The sequence below is a fragment of the Seriola aureovittata genome, chromosome 17 (genome assembly GCF_021018895.1).
Source record: "Seriola aureovittata isolate HTS-2021-v1 ecotype China chromosome 17, ASM2101889v1, whole genome shotgun sequence".
Classification (NCBI taxonomy): Eukaryota; Metazoa; Chordata; class Actinopteri; order Carangiformes; family Carangidae; genus Seriola; species Seriola aureovittata.
In genome coordinates this window covers 25,633,329-25,648,857 of record NC_079380.1, presented here as the reverse complement: position 1 = coordinate 25,648,857, position 15,529 = coordinate 25,633,329, and positions in this window count along the sequence as shown.

Here is a 15,529-nt window from a genome sequence, read left to right as displayed (position 1 = left end):
CGAATGGCCGCCATGGAGGTCTCTCATATGCTGCCGGGAGACACGGTTAAATTCTGTGTTTTAATAATTTCCGAAAAATTTTCTCGAAAGTCCACAAATTTGGTATCTACGGACTCGGCTCGTCACGCTGAGTAACATATGTCAGCCCCAGGCTTCGAAGTCGCTCCCGTCGAAGGGATGCCTCGTTAAACGTGTCCGAGGCCCGCTTGCTGCGACGAAAAATTTTGTCAAAAGTCCACAAATTGGGTGTCTACGGACTCGGCTCGTCAAGCTGAGTAACATATGTCAGCCCCAGCCTTCTGAGTCGCTCCCTTCCGAAGGGTCATCTCTCATATGCTGAGGTGCCACACCATTAAGACTAGTGTGAATGTCGCAACGGAAAAGTTTGTCCAAAGTCCACAAGTTTGGTGTCTACGGACTCGGCTCGTCACGCTGAGTAACATATGTCAGCCCCAGCCTTCTGAGTCGCTCCCTTCCGAATGGCCGCCATGGGAGGTCTCTCATATGCTGCCGGGAGACACGGTTAAATTCTGTGTTTTAATAATTTCCGAAAAATTTTCTCGAAAGTCCACAAATTTGGTATCTACGGACTCGGCTCGTCACGCTGAGTAACATATGTCAGCCCCAGGCTTCGAAGTCGCTCCCGTCGGAAGGGATGCCTCGTTAAACGTGTCCGAGGCCCGCTTGCTGCGACGAAAAATTTTGTCAAAAGTCCACAAATTGGGTGTCTACGGACTCGGCTCGTCAAGCTGAGTAACATATGTCAGCCCCAGCCTTCTGAGTCGCTCCCTTCCGAAGGTCATCTCTCATATGCTGAGGTGCCACACCATTAAGACTAGTGTGAATGTCGCAACGGAAAAGTTTGTCCAAAGTCCACAAGTTTGGTGTCTACGGACTCGGCTCGTCACGCTGAGTAACATATGTCAGCCCCAGCCTTCTGAGTCGCTCCCTTCCGAATGGCCGCCATGGGAGGTCTCTCATATGCTGCCGGGAGACACGGTTAAATTCTGTGTTTTAATAATTTCCGAAAAATTTTCTCGAAAGTCCACAAATTTGGTATCTACGGACTCGGCTCGTCACGCTGAGTAACATATGTCAGCCCCAGGCTTCGAAGTCGCTCCCGTCGGAAGGGATGCCTCGTTAAACGTGTCCGAGGCCCGCTTGCTGCGACGAAAAATTTTGTCAAAAGTCCACAAATTGGGTGTCTACGGACTCGGCTCGTCAGCTGAGTAACATATGTCAGCCCCAGCCTTCTGAGTCGCTCCCTTCCGAAGGGTCATCTCTCATATGCTGAGGTGCCACACCATTAAGACTAGTGTGAATGTCGCAACGGAAAAGTTTGTCCAAAGTCCACAAGTTTGGTGTCTACGGACTCGGCTCGTCACGCTGAGTAACATATGTCAGCCCCAGCTTCTGAGTCGCTCCCTTCCGAAGGGTCATCTCTCATATGCTGAGGTGCCACACCATTAAGACTAGTGTGAATGTCGCAACGGAAAAGTTTGTCCAAAGTCCACAAGTTTGGTGTCTACGGACTCGGCTCGTCACGCTGAGTAACATATGTCAGCCCCAGCCTTCTGAGTCGCTCCCTTCCGAAGGGTCATCTCTCATATGCTGAGGTGCCACACCATTAAGACTAGTGTGAATGTCGCAACGGAAAAGTTTGTCCAAAGTCCACAAGTTTGGTGTCTACGGACTCGGCTCGTCACGCTGAGTAACATATGTCAGCCCCAGCCTTCTGAGTCGCTCCCTTCCGAATGGCCGCCATGGGAGGTCTCTCATATGCTGCCGGAGACACGGTTAAATTCTGTGTTTTAATAATTTCCGAAAAATTTTCTCGAAAGTCCACAAATTTGGTATCTACGGACTCGGCTCGTCACGCTGAGTAACATATGTCAGCCCCAGGCTTCGAAGTCGCTCCCGTCGAAGGGATGCCTCGTTAAACGTGTCCGAGGCCCGCTTGCTGCGACGAAAAATTTTGTCAAAAGTCCACAAATTGGGTGTCTACGGACTCGGCTCGTCAAGCTGAGTAACATATGTCAGCCCCAGCCTTCTGAGTCGCTCCCTTCCGAAGGGTCATCTCTCATATGCTGAGGTGCCACACCATTAAGACTAGTGTGAATGTCGCAACGGAAAAGTTTGTCCAAAGTCCACAAGTTTGGTGTCTACGGACTCGGCTCGTCACGCTGAGTAACATATGTCAGCCCCAGCCTTCTGAGTCGCTCCCTTCCGAATGGCCGCCATGGGAGGTCTCTCATATGCTGCCGGGAGACACGGTTAAATTCTGTGTTTTAATAATTTCCGAAAAATTTTCTCGAAAGTCCACAAATTTGGTATCTACGGACTCGGCTCGTCACGCTGAGTAACATATGTCAGCCCCAGGCTTCGAAGTCGCTCCCGTCGGAAGGGATGCCTCGTTAAACGTGTCCGAGGCCCGCTTGCTGCGACGAAAAATTTTGTCAAAAGTCCACAAATTGGGTGTCTACGGACTCGGCTCGTCAAGCTGAGTAACATATGTCAGCCCCAGCCTTCTGAGTCGCTCCCTTCCGAAGGTCATCTCTCATATGCTGAGGTGCCACACCATTAAGACTAGTGTGAATGTCGCAACGGAAAAGTTTGTCCAAAGTCCACAATTTGGTGTCTACGGACTCGGCTCGTCACGCTGAGTAACATATGTCAGCCCCAGCCTTCTGAGTCGCTCCCTTCGAATGGCCGCCATGGGAGGTCTCTCATATGCTGCCGGGAGACACGGTTAAATTCTGTGTTTTAATAATTTCCGAAAAATTTTCTCGAAAGTCCACAAATTTGGTATCTACGGACTCGGCTCGTCACGCTGAGTAACATATGTCAGCCCCAGGCTTCGAAGTCGCTCCCGTCGGAAGGGATGCCTCGTTAAACGTGTCCGAGGCCCGCTTGCTGCGACGAAAAATTTTGTCAAAAGTCCACAAATTGGGTGTCTACGGACTCGCTCGTCACGCTGAGTAACATATGTCAGCCCCAGCCTTCTGAGTCGCTCCCTTCCGAAGGGTCATCTCTCATATGCTGAGGTGCCACACCATTAAGACTAGTGTGAATGTCGCAACGGAAAAGTTTGTCCAAAGTCCACAAGTTTGGTGTCTACGGACTCGGCTCGTCACGCTGAGTAACATATGTCAGCCCCAGGCTTCGAAGTCGCTCCCGTCGGAAGGGATGCCTCGTTAAACGTGTCCGAGGCCCGCTTGCTGCGACGAAAAATTTTGTCAAAAGTCCACAAGTTGGTGTCTACGGACTCGCTCGTCACGCTGAGTAACATATGTCAGCCCCAGCCTTCTGAGTCGCTCCCTCCGAAGGGTCATCTCTCATATGCTGAGGTGCCACACCATTAAGACTAGTGTGAATGTCGCAACGAAAAGTTTGTCCAAAGTCCACAAGTTTGGTGTCTACGGACTCGGCTCGTCACGCTGAGTAACATATGTCAGCCCCAGCCTTCTGAGTCGCTCCCTTCCGAATGGCCGCCATGGAGGTCTCTCATATGCTGCCGGAGACACGGTTAAATTCTGTGTTTTAATAATTTCCGAAAAATTTTCTCGAAAGTCCACAAATTTGGTATCTACGGACTCGGCTCGTCACGCTGAGTAACATATGTCAGCCCCAGGCTTCGAAGTCGCTCCCGTCGGAAGGGATGCCTCGTTAAACGTGTCCGAGGCCCGCTTGCTGCGACGAAAAATTTTGTCAAAAGTCCACAAATTGGGTGTCTACGGACTCGGCTCGTCAAGCTGAGTAACATATGTCAGCCCCAGCCTTCTGAGTCGCTCCCTTCCGAAGGGTCATCTCTCATATGCTGAGGTGCCACACCATTAAGACTAGTGTGAATGTCGCAACGGAAAAGTTTGTCCAAAGTCCACAAGTTTGGTGTCTACGGACTCGGCTCGTCACGCTGAGTAACATATGTCAGCCCCAGCCTTCTGAGTCGCTCCCTTCCGAATGGCCGCCATGGGAGGTCTCTCATATGCTGCCGGAGACACGGTTAAATTCTGTGTTTTAATAATTTCCGAAAAATTTTCTCGAAAGTCCACAAATTTGGTATCTACGGACTCGGCTCGTCACGCTGAGTAACATATGTCAGCCCCAGGCTTCGAAGTCGCTCCCGTCGGAAGGGATGCCTCGTTAAACGTGTCCGAGGCCCGCTTGCTGCGACGAAAAATTTTGTCAAAAGTCCACAAATTGGGTGTCTACGGACTCGGCTCGTCAAGCTGAGTAACATATGTCAGCCCCAGCCTTCTGAGTCGCTCCCTTCCGAAGGGTCATCTCTCATATGCTGAGGTGCCACACCATTAAGACTAGTGTGAATGTCGCAACGGAAAAGTTTGTCCAAAGTCCACAAGTTTGGTGTCTACGGACTCGGCTCGTCACGCTGAGTAACATATGTCAGCCCCAGCCTTCTGAGTCGCTCCCTTCCGAATGGCCGCCATGGGAGGTCTCTCATATGCTGCCGGGAGACACGGTTAAATTCTGTGTTTTAATAATTTCCGAAAAATTTTCTCGAAAGTCCACAAATTTGGTATCTACGGACTCGGCTCGTCACGCTGAGTAACATATGTCAGCCCCAGGCTTCGAAGTCGCTCCCGTCGGAAGGGATGCCTCGTTAAACGTGTCCGAGGCCCGCTTGCTGCGACGAAAAATTTTGTCAAAAGTCCACAAATTGGGTGTCTACGGACTCGGCTCGTCAAGCTGAGTAACATATGTCAGCCCCAGCCTTCTGAGTCGCTCCCTTCCGAAGGGTCATCTCTCATATGCTGAGGTGCCACACCATTAAGACTAGTGTGAATGTCGCAACGGAAAAGTTTGTCCAAAGTCCACAAGTTTGGTGTCTACGGACTCGGCTCGTCACGCTGAGTAACATATGTCAGCCCCAGCCTTCTGAGTCGCTCCCTTCCGAAGGGTCATCTCTCATATGCTGAGGTGCCACACCATTAAGACTAGTGTGAATGTCGCAACGGAAAAGTTTGTCCAAAGTCCACAAGTTTGGTGTCTACGGACTCGGCTCGTCACGCTGAGTAACATATGTCAGCCCCAGCCTTCTGAGTCGCTCCCTTCCGAAGGGTCATCTCTCATATGCTGAGGTGCCACACCATTAAGACTAGTGTGAATGTCGCAACGGAAAAGTTTGTCCAAAGTCCACAAGTTTGGTGTCTACGGACTCGGCTCGTCACGCTGAGTAACATATGTCAGCCCCAGCCTTCTGAGTCGCTCCCTTCCGAAGGGTCATCTCTCATATGCTGAGGTGCCACACCATTAAGACTAGTGTGAATGTCGCAACGGAAAAGTTTGTCCAAAGTCCACAAGTTTGGTGTCTACGGACTCGGCTCGTCACGCTGAGTAACATATGTCAGCCCCAGCCTTCTGAGTCGCTCCCTTCCGAAGGGTCATCTCTCATATGCTGAGGTGCCACACCATTAAGACTAGTGTGAATGTCGCAACGGAAAAGTTTGTCCAAAGTCCACAAGTTTGGTGTCTACGGACTCGGCTCGTCACGCTGAGTAACATATGTCAGCCCCAGCCTTCTGAGTCGCTCCCTTCCGAATGGCCGCCATGGGAGGTCTCTCATATGCTGCCGGGAGACACGGTTAAATTCTGTGTTTTAATAATTTCCGAAAAATTTTCTCGAAAGTCCACAAATTTGGTATCTACGGACTCGGCTCGTCACGCTGAGTAACATATGTCAGCCCCAGGCTTCGAAGTCGCTCCCGTCGGAAGGGATGCCTCGTTAAACGTGTCCGAGGCCCGCTTGCTGCGACGAAAAATTTTGTCAAAAGTCCACAAATTGGGTGTCTACGGACTCGCTCGTCACGCTGAGTAACATATGTCAGCCCCAGCCTTCTGAGTCGCTCCCTTCCGAAGGGTCATCTCTCATATGCTGAGGTGCCACACCATTAAGACTAGTGTGAATGTCGCAACGAAAAGTTTGTCCAAAGTCCACAAATTGGTGTCTACGGACTCGCTCGTCACGCTGAGTAACATATGTCAGCCCCAGCTTCTGAGTCGCTCCCTTCGAAGGGTCATCTCTCATATGCTGAGTGCCACACCATTAAGACTAGTGTGAATGTCGCAACGGAAAAGTTTGTCCAAAGTCCACAAGTTTGGTGTCTACGGACTCGGCTCGTCACGCTGAGTAACATATGTCAGCCCCAGCCTTCTGAGTCGCTCCCTTCCGAATGGCCGCCATGGAGGTCTCTCATATGCTGCCGGAGACACGGTTAAATTCTGTGTTTTAATAATTTCCGAAAAATTTTCTCGAAAGTCCACAAATTTGGTATTTACGGACTCGGCTCGTCACGCTGAGTAACATATGTCAGCCCCAGGCTTCGAAGTCGCTCCCGTCGGAAGGGATGCCTCGTTAAACGTGTCCGAGGCCCGCTTGCTGCGACGAAAAATTTTGTCAAAAGTCCACAAATTGGGTGTCTACGGACTCGGCTCGTCAAGCTGAGTAACATATGTCAGCCCCAGCCTTCTGAGTCGCTCCCTTCCGAAGGGTCATCTCTCATATGCTGAGGTGCCACACCATTAAGACTAGTGTGAATGTCGCAACGGAAAAGTTTGTCCAAAGTCCACAAGTTTGGTGTCTACGGACTCGGCTCGTCACGCTGAGTAACATATGTCAGCCCCAGCCTTCTGAGTCGCTCCCTTCCGAAGGTCATCTCTCATATGCTGAGGTGCCACACCATTAAGACTAGTGTGAATGTCGCAACGGAAAAGTTTGTCCAAAGTCCACAAGTTTGGTGTCTACGGACTCGGCTCGTCACGCTGAGTAACATATGTCAGCCCCAGCCTTCTGAGTCGCTCCCTTCCGAATGGCCGCCATGGGAGGTCTCTCATATGCTGCCGGGAGACACGGTTAAATTCTGTGTTTTAATAATTTCCGAAAAATTTTCTCGAAAGTCCACAAATTTGGTATCTACGGACTCGGCTCGTCACGCTGAGTAACATATGTCAGCCCCAGGCTTCGAAGTCGCTCCCGTCGGAAGGGATGCCTCGTTAAACGTGTCCGAGGCCCGCTTGCTGCGACGAAAAATTTTGTCAAAAGTCCACAAATTGGGTGTCTACGGACTCGGCTCGTCAAGCTGAGTAACATATGTCAGCCCCAGCCTTCTGAGTCGCTCCCTTCCGAAGGGTCATCTCTCATATGCTGAGGTGCCACACCATTAAGACTAGTGTGAATGTCGCAACGGAAAAGTTTGTCCAAAGTCCACAAGTTTGGTGTCTACGGACTCGGCTCGTCACGCTGAGTAACATATGTCAGCCCCAGCCTTCTGAGTCGCTCCCTTCCGAATGGCCGCCATGGGAGGTCTCTCATATGCTGCCGGGAGACACGGTTAAATTCTGTGTTTTAATAATTTCCGAAAAATTTTCTCGAAAGTCCACAAATTTGGTATCTACGGACTCGGCTCGTCACGCTGAGTAACATATGTCAGCCCCAGGCTTCGAAGTCGCTCCCGTCGGAAGGGATGCCTCGTTAAACGTGTCCGAGGCCCGCTTGCTGCGACGAAAAATTTTGTCAAAAGTCCACAAATTGGTGTCTACGGACTCGGCTCGTCAAGCTGAGTAACATATGTCAGCCCCAGCCTTCTGAGTCGCTCCCTTCCGAAGGGTCATCTCTCATATGCTGAGGTGCCACACCATTAAGACTAGTGTGAATGTCGCAACGGAAAAGTTTGTCCAAAGTCCACAAGTTTGGTGTCTACGGACTCGGCTCGTCACGCTGAGTAACATATGTCAGCCCCAGCCTTCTGAGTCGCTCCCTTCCGAATGGCCGCCATGGGAGGTCTCTCATATGCTGCCGGGAGACACGGTTAAATTCTGTGTTTTAATAATTTCCGAAAAATTTTCTCGAAAGTCCACAAATTTGGTATCTACGGACTCGGCTCGTCACGCTGAGTAACATATGTCAGCCCCAGGCTTCGAAGTCGCTCCCGTCGGAAGGGATGCCTCGTTAAACGTGTCCGAGGCCCGCTTGCTGCGACGAAAAATTTTGTCAAAAGTCCACAAATTGGGTGTCTACGGACTCGGCTCGTCAAGCTGAGTAACATATGTCAGCCCCAGCCTTCTGAGTCGCTCCCTTCCGAAGGGTCATCTCTCATATGCTGAGGTGCCACACCATTAAGACTAGTGTGAATGTCGCAACGGAAAAGTTTGTCCAAAGTCCACAAGTTTGGTGTCTACGGACTCGGCTCGTCACGCTGAGTAACATATGTCAGCCCCAGCCTTCTGAGTCGCTCCCTTCCGAAGGTCATCTCTCATATGCTGAGGTGCCACACCATTAAGACTAGTGTGAATGTCGCAACGGAAAAGTTTGTCCAAAGTCCACAAGTTTGGTGTCTACGGACTCGGCTCGTCACGCTGAGTAACATATGTCAGCCCCAGCCTTCTGAGTCGCTCCCTTCCGAATGGCCGCCATGGGAGGTCTCTCATATGCTGCCGGGAGACACGGTTAAATTCTGTGTTTTAATAATTTCCGAAAAATTTTCTCGAAAGTCCACAAATTTGGTATCTACGGACTCGGCTCGTCACGCTGAGTAACATATGTCAGCCCCAGCTTCGAAGTCGCTCCCGTCGGAAGGGATGCCTCGTTAAACGTGTCCGAGGCCCGCTTGCTGCGACGAAAAATTTTGTCAAAAGTCCACAAATTGGTGTCTACGGACTCGGCTCGTCAAGCTGAGTAACATATGTCAGCCCCAGCCTTCTGAGTCGCTCCCTTCCGAAGGGTCATCTCTCATATGCTGAGGTGCCACACCATTAAGACTAGTGTGAATGTCGCAACGGAAAAGTTTGTCCAAAGTCCACAAGTTTGGTGTCTACGGACTCGGCTCGTCACGCTGAGTAACATATGTCAGCCCCAGCCTTCTGAGTCGCTCCCTTCCGAATGGCCGCCATGGGAGGTCTCTCATATGCTGCCGGGAGACACGGTTAAATTCTGTGTTTTAATAATTTCCGAAAAATTTTCTCGAAAGTCCACAAATTTGGTATCTACGGACTCGGCTCGTCACGCTGAGTAACATATGTCAGCCCCAGGCTTCGAAGTCGCTCCCGTCGGAAGGGATGCCTCGTTAAACGTGTCCGAGGCCCGCTTGCTGCGACGAAAAATTTTGTCAAAAGTCCACAAATTGGGTGTCTACGGACTCGGCTCGTCAAGCTGAGTAACATATGTCAGCCCCAGCCTTCTGAGTCGCTCCCTTCCGAAGGGTCATCTCTCATATGCTGAGGTGCCACACCATTAAGACTAGTGTGAATGTCGCAACGGAAAAGTTTGTCCAAAGTCCACAAGTTTGGTGTCTACGGACTCGGCTCGTCACGCTGAGTAACATATGTCAGCCCCAGCCTTCTGAGTCGCTCCCTTCCGAAGGGTCATCTCTCATATGCTGAGGTGCCACACCATTAAGACTAGTGTGAATGTCGCAACGGAAAAGTTTGTCCAAAGTCCACAAGTTTGGTGTCTACGGACTCGGCTCGTCACGCTGAGTAACATATGTCAGCCCCAGCCTTCTGAGTCGCTCCCTTCCGAATGGCCGCCATGGGAAGTCTCTCATATGCTGCCGGGAGACACGGTTAAATTCTGTGTTTTAATAATTTCCGAAAAATTTTCTCGAAAGTCCACAAATTTGGTATCTACGGACTCGGCTCGTCAAGCTGAGTAACATATGTCAGCCCCAGGCTTCGAAGTCGCTCCCGTCGGAAGGGATGCCTCGTTAAACGTGTCCGAGGCCCGCTTGCTGCGACGAAAAATTTTGTCAAAAGTCCACAAATTGGGTGTCTACGGACTCGGCTCGTCAAGCTGAGTAACATATGTCAGCCCCAGCCTTCTGAGTCGCTCCCTTCCGAAGGGTCATCTCTCATATGCTGAGGTGCCACACCATTAAGACTAGTGTGAATGTCGCAACGGAAAAGTTTGTCCAAAGTCCACAAGTTTGGTGTCTACGGACTCGGCTCGTCACGCTGAGTAACATATGTCAGCCCCAGCCTTCTGAGTCGCTCCCTTCCGAATGGCCGCCATGGGAAGTCTCTCATATGCTGCCGGGAGACACGGTTAAATTCTGTGTTTTAATAATTTCCGAAAAATTTTCTCGAAAGTCCACAAATTTGGTATCTACGGACTCGGCTCGTCACGCTGAGTAACATATGTCAGCCCCAGGCTTCGAAGTCGCTCCCGTCGGAAGGGATGCCTCGTTAAACGTGTCCGAGGCCCGCTTGCTGCGACGAAAAATTTTGTCAAAAGTCCACAAATTGGGTGTCTACGGACTCGGCTCGTCAAGCTGAGTAACATATGTCAGCCCCAGCCTTCTGAGTCGCTCCCTTCCGAAGGGTCATCTCTCATATGCTGAGGTGCCACACCATTAAGACTAGTGTGAATGTCGCAACGGAAAAGTTTGTCCAAAGTCCACAAGTTTGGTGTCTACGGACTCGGCTCGTCACGCTGAGTAACATATGTCAGCCCCAGCCTTCTGAGTCGCTCCCTTCCGAAGGGTCATCTCTCATATGCTGAGGTGCCACACCATTAAGACTAGTGTGAATGTCGCAACGGAAAAGTTTGTCCAAAGTCCACAAGTTTGGTGTCTACGGACTCGGCTCGTCACGCTGAGTAACATATGTCAGCCCCAGCCTTCTGAGTCGCTCCCTTCCGAAGGGTCATCTCTCATATGCTGAGGTGCCACACCATTAAGACTAGTGTGAATGTCGCAACGGAAAAGTTTGTCCAAAGTCCACAAGTTTGGTGTCTACGGACTCGGCTCGTCACGCTGAGTAACATATGTCAGCCCCAGCCTTCTGAGTCGCTCCCTTCCGAATGGCCGCCATGGGAGGTCTCTCATATGCTGCCGGGAGACACGGTTAAATTCTGTGTTTTAATAATTTCCGAAAAATTTTCTCGAAAGTCCACAAATTTGGTATCTACGGACTCGGCTCGTCACGCTGAGTAACATATGTCAGCCCCAGGCTTCGAAGTCGCTCCCGTCGGAAGGGATGCCTCGTTAAACGTGTCCGAGGCCCGCTTGCTGCGACCAAAAATTTTGTCAAAAGTCCACAAATTGGGTGTCTACGGACTCGGCTCGTCAAGCTGAGTAACATATGTCAGCCCCAGCCTTCTGAGTCGCTCCCTTCCGAAGGGTCATCTCTCATATGCTGAGGTGCCACACCATTAAGACTAGTGTGAATGTCGCAACGGAAAAGTTTGTCCAAAGTCCACAAGTTTGGTGTCTACGGACTCGGCTCGTCACGCTGAGTAACATATGTCAGCCCCAGCCTTCTGAGTCGCTCCCTTCCGAATGGCCGCCATGGGAGGTCTCTCATATGCTGCCGGGAGACACGGTTAAATTCTGTGTTTTAATAATTCCGAAAAATTTTCTCGAAAGTCCACAAATTTGGTATCTACGGACTCGGCTCGTCACGCTGAGTAACATATGTCAGCCCCAGCTTCGAAGTCGCTCCCGTCGGAAGGGATGCCTCGTTAAACGTGTCCGAGGCCCGCTTGCTGCGACGAAAAATTTTGTCAAAAGTCCACAAATTGGGTGTCTACGGACTCGGCTCGTCAAGCTGAGTAACATATGTCAGCCCCAGCCTTCTGAGTCGCTCCCTTCCGAAGGGTCATCTCTCATATGCTGAGGTGCCACACCATTAAGACTAGTGTGAATGTCGCAACGGAAAAGTTTGTCCAAAGTCCACAAGTTTGGTGTCTACGGACTCGGCTCGTCACGCTGAGTAACATATGTCAGCCCCAGCCTTCTGAGTCGCTCCCTTCCGAATGGCCGCCATGGGAAGTCTCTCATATGCTGCCGGGAGACACGGTTAAATTCTGTGTTTTAATAATTTCCGAAAAATTTTCTCGAAAGTCCACAAATTTGGTATCTACGGACTCGGCTCGTCACGCTGAGTAACATATGTCAGCCCCAGGCTTCGAAGTCGCTCCCGTCGGAAGGGATGCCTCGTTAAACGTGTCCGAGGCCCGCTTGCTGCGACCAAAAATTTTGTCAAAAGTCCACAAATTGGGTGTCTACGGACTCGGCTCGTCAAGCTGAGTAACATATGTCAGCCCCAGCCTTCTGAGTCGCTCCCTTCCGAAGGGTCATCTCTCATATGCTGAGGTGCCACACCATTAAGACTAGTGTGAATGTCGCAACGGAAAAGTTTGTCCAAAGTCCACAAGTTTGGTGTCTACGGACTCGGCTCGTCACGCTGAGTAACATATGTCAGCCCCAGCCTTCTGAGTCGCTCCCTTCCGAATGGCCGCCATGGGAAGTCTCTCATATGCTGCCGGAGACACGGTTAAATTCTGTGTTTTAATAATTTCCGAAAAATTTTCTCGAAAGTCCACAAATTTGGTATCTACGGACTCGGCTCGTCACGCTGAGTAACATATGTCAGCCCCAGGCTTCGAAGTCGCTCCCGTCGGAAGGGATGCCTCGTTAAACGTGTCCGAGGCCCGCTTGCTGCGACGAAAAATTTTGTCAAAAGTCCACAAATTGGGTGTCTACGGACTCGGCTCGTCAAGCTGAGTAACATATGTCAGCCCCAGCCTTCTGAGTCGCTCCCTTCCGAAGGGTCATCTCTCATATGCTGAGGTGCCACACCATTAAGACTAGTGTGAATGTCGCAACGGAAAAGTTTGTCCAAAGTCCACAAGTTTGGTGTCTACGGACTCGGCTCGTCACGCTGAGTAACATATGTCAGCCCCAGCCTTCTGAGTCGCTCCCTTCCGAAGGGTCATCTCTCATATGCTGAGGTGCCACACCATTAAGACTAGTGTGAATGTCGCAACGGAAAAGTTTGTCCAAAGTCCACAAGTTTGGTGTCTACGGACTCGGCTCGTCACGCTGAGTAACATATGTCAGCCCCAGCCTTCTGAGTCGCTCCCTTCCGAATGGCCGCCATGGGAGGTCTCTCATATGCTGCCGGGAGACACGGTTAAATTCTGTGTTTTAATAATTTCCGAAAAATTTTCTCGAAAGTCCACAAATTTGGTATCTACGGACTCGGCTCGTCACGCTGAGTAACATATGTCAGCCCCAGGCTTCGAAGTCGCTCCCGTCGGAAGGGATGCCTCGTTAAACGTGTCCGAGGCCCGCTTGCTGCGACGAAAAATTTTGTCAAAAGTCCACAAATTGGGTGTCTACGGACTCGGCTCGTCAAGCTGAGTAACATATGTCAGCCCCAGCCTTCTGAGTCGCTCCCTTCCGAAGGGTCATCTCTCATATGCTGAGGTGCCACACCATTAAGACTAGTGTGAATGTCGCAACGGAAAAGTTTGTCCAAAGTCCACAAGTTTGGTGTCTACGGACTCGGCTCGTCACGCTGAGTAACATATGTCAGCCCCAGCCTTCTGAGTCGCTCCCTTCCGAATGGCCGCCATGGGAAGTCTCTCATATGCTGCCGGAGACACGGTTAAATTCTGTGTTTTAATAATTTCCGAAAAATTTTCTCGAAAGTCCACAAATTTGGTATCTACGGACTCGGCTCGTCACGCTGAGTAACATATGTCAGCCCCAGGCTTCGAAGTCGCTCCGTCGGAAGGGATGCCTCGTTAAACGTGTCCGAGGCCCGCTTGCTGCGACGAAAAATTTTGTCAAAAGTCCACAAATTGGTGTCTACGGACTCGGCTCGTCAAGCTGAGTAACATATGTCAGCCCCAGCCTTCTGAGTCGCTCCCTTCCGAAGGGTCATCTCTCATATGCTGAGGTGCCACACCATTAAGACTAGTGTGAATGTCGCAACGGAAAAGTTTGTCCAAAGTCCACAAGTTTGGTGTCTACGGACTCGGCTCGTCACGCTGAGTAACATATGTCAGCCCCAGCCTTCTGAGTCGCTCCCTTCCGAATGGCCGCCATGGGAGGTCTCTCATATGCTGCCGGAGACACGGTTAAATTCTGTGTTTTAATAATTTCCGAAAAATTTTCTCGAAAGTCCACAAATTTGGTATCTACGGACTCGGCTCGTCACGCTGAGTAACATATGTCAGCCCCAGGCTTCGAAGTCGCTCCCGTCGGAAGGGATGCCTCGTTAAACGTGTCCGAGGCCCGCTTGCTGCGACGAAAAATTTTGTCAAAAGTCCACAAATTGGGTGTCTACGGACTCGGCTCGTCAAGCTGAGTAACATATGTCAGCCCCAGCCTTCTGAGTCGCTCCCTTCCGAAGGGTCATCTCTCATATGCTGAGGTGCCACACCATTAAGACTAGTGTGAATGTCGCAACGGAAAAGTTTGTCCAAAGTCCACAAGTTTGGTGTCTACGGACTCGGCTCGTCACGCTGAGTAACATATGTCAGCCCCAGCCTTCTGAGTCGCTCCCTTCCGAATGGCCGCCATGGGAGGTCTCTCATATGCTGCCGGGGGACATGGTTAAATTCTGTGTTTTAATAATTTCCAAAAGATTTTCTCGAAAGTCCACAAATTTGGTGTCTACGGACTCGGCTCGTCACGCTGAGTAACATATGTCAGCCCCAGCCTTCTAAGTCGCTCCCGTCGGAAGGGATGCCTCGTTAAACGTCTCTGAGGCCCGCTTGCTGCGACGAAAAATTTTGTCAAAAGTCCACAAATTGGGTGTCTACGGACTCGGCTCGTCACGCTGAGTAACATATGTCAGCCCCAGCCTTCTGAGTCGCTCCCTTCCGAAGGGTCATCTCTCATATGCTGAGGTGCCACACTATTAAGACCGGTGTGAATGTCACAACGGAAAAGTTTGTCCAAAGTCCACAAGTTTGGTGTCTACGGACTCGGCTCGTCGCGCTGAGTAACATATGTCAGCCCCAGCCTTCTGAGTCGCTCCCTTCCGAAGGGCCGCCATGGGCGGTCTCTCATATGCTGCCGGGGGACACGGTTAAATTCTGTGTTTTAATAATTTCCGAAAAATTTTCTCGAAAGTCCACAAATTTGGTATCTACGGACTCGGCTCGTCACGCTGAGTAACATATGTCAGCCCCAGGCTTCTAAGTCGCTCCCTTCCGAAGGGTCATCTCTCATATGCTGAGGTGCCACACCATTAAGACTAGTGTGAATGTCGCAACGGAAAAGTTTGTCCAAAGTCCACAAGTTTGGTGTCTACGGACTCGGCTCGTCACGCTGAGTAACATATGTCAGCCCCAGCCTTTTAAGTCGCTCCCTTCCGAATGGCCGCCATGGGAGGTCTCTCATATGCTGCCGGGGGACATGGTTAAATTCTGTGTTTTAATAATTTCCAAAAGATTTTCTCGAAAGTCCACAAATTTGGTGTCTACGGACTCGGCTCGTCACGCTGAGTAACATATGTCAGCCCCAGCCTTCTAAGTCGCTCCCGTCGGAAGGGATGCCTCGTTAAACGTCTCTGAGGCCCGCTTGCTGCCACGAAAAATTTTATCGAAAGTCCACAAATTGGGTGTCTACGGACTCGGCTCGTCACGCTGAGTAACATATGTCAGCCCCAGCCTTCTGAGTCGCTCCCTTCCGAAGGGTCATCTCTCATATGCTGAGGTGCCACACTATTAAGACCGGTGTGAATGTCACAACGGAAAAGTTTGTCCAAAGTCCACAAGTTT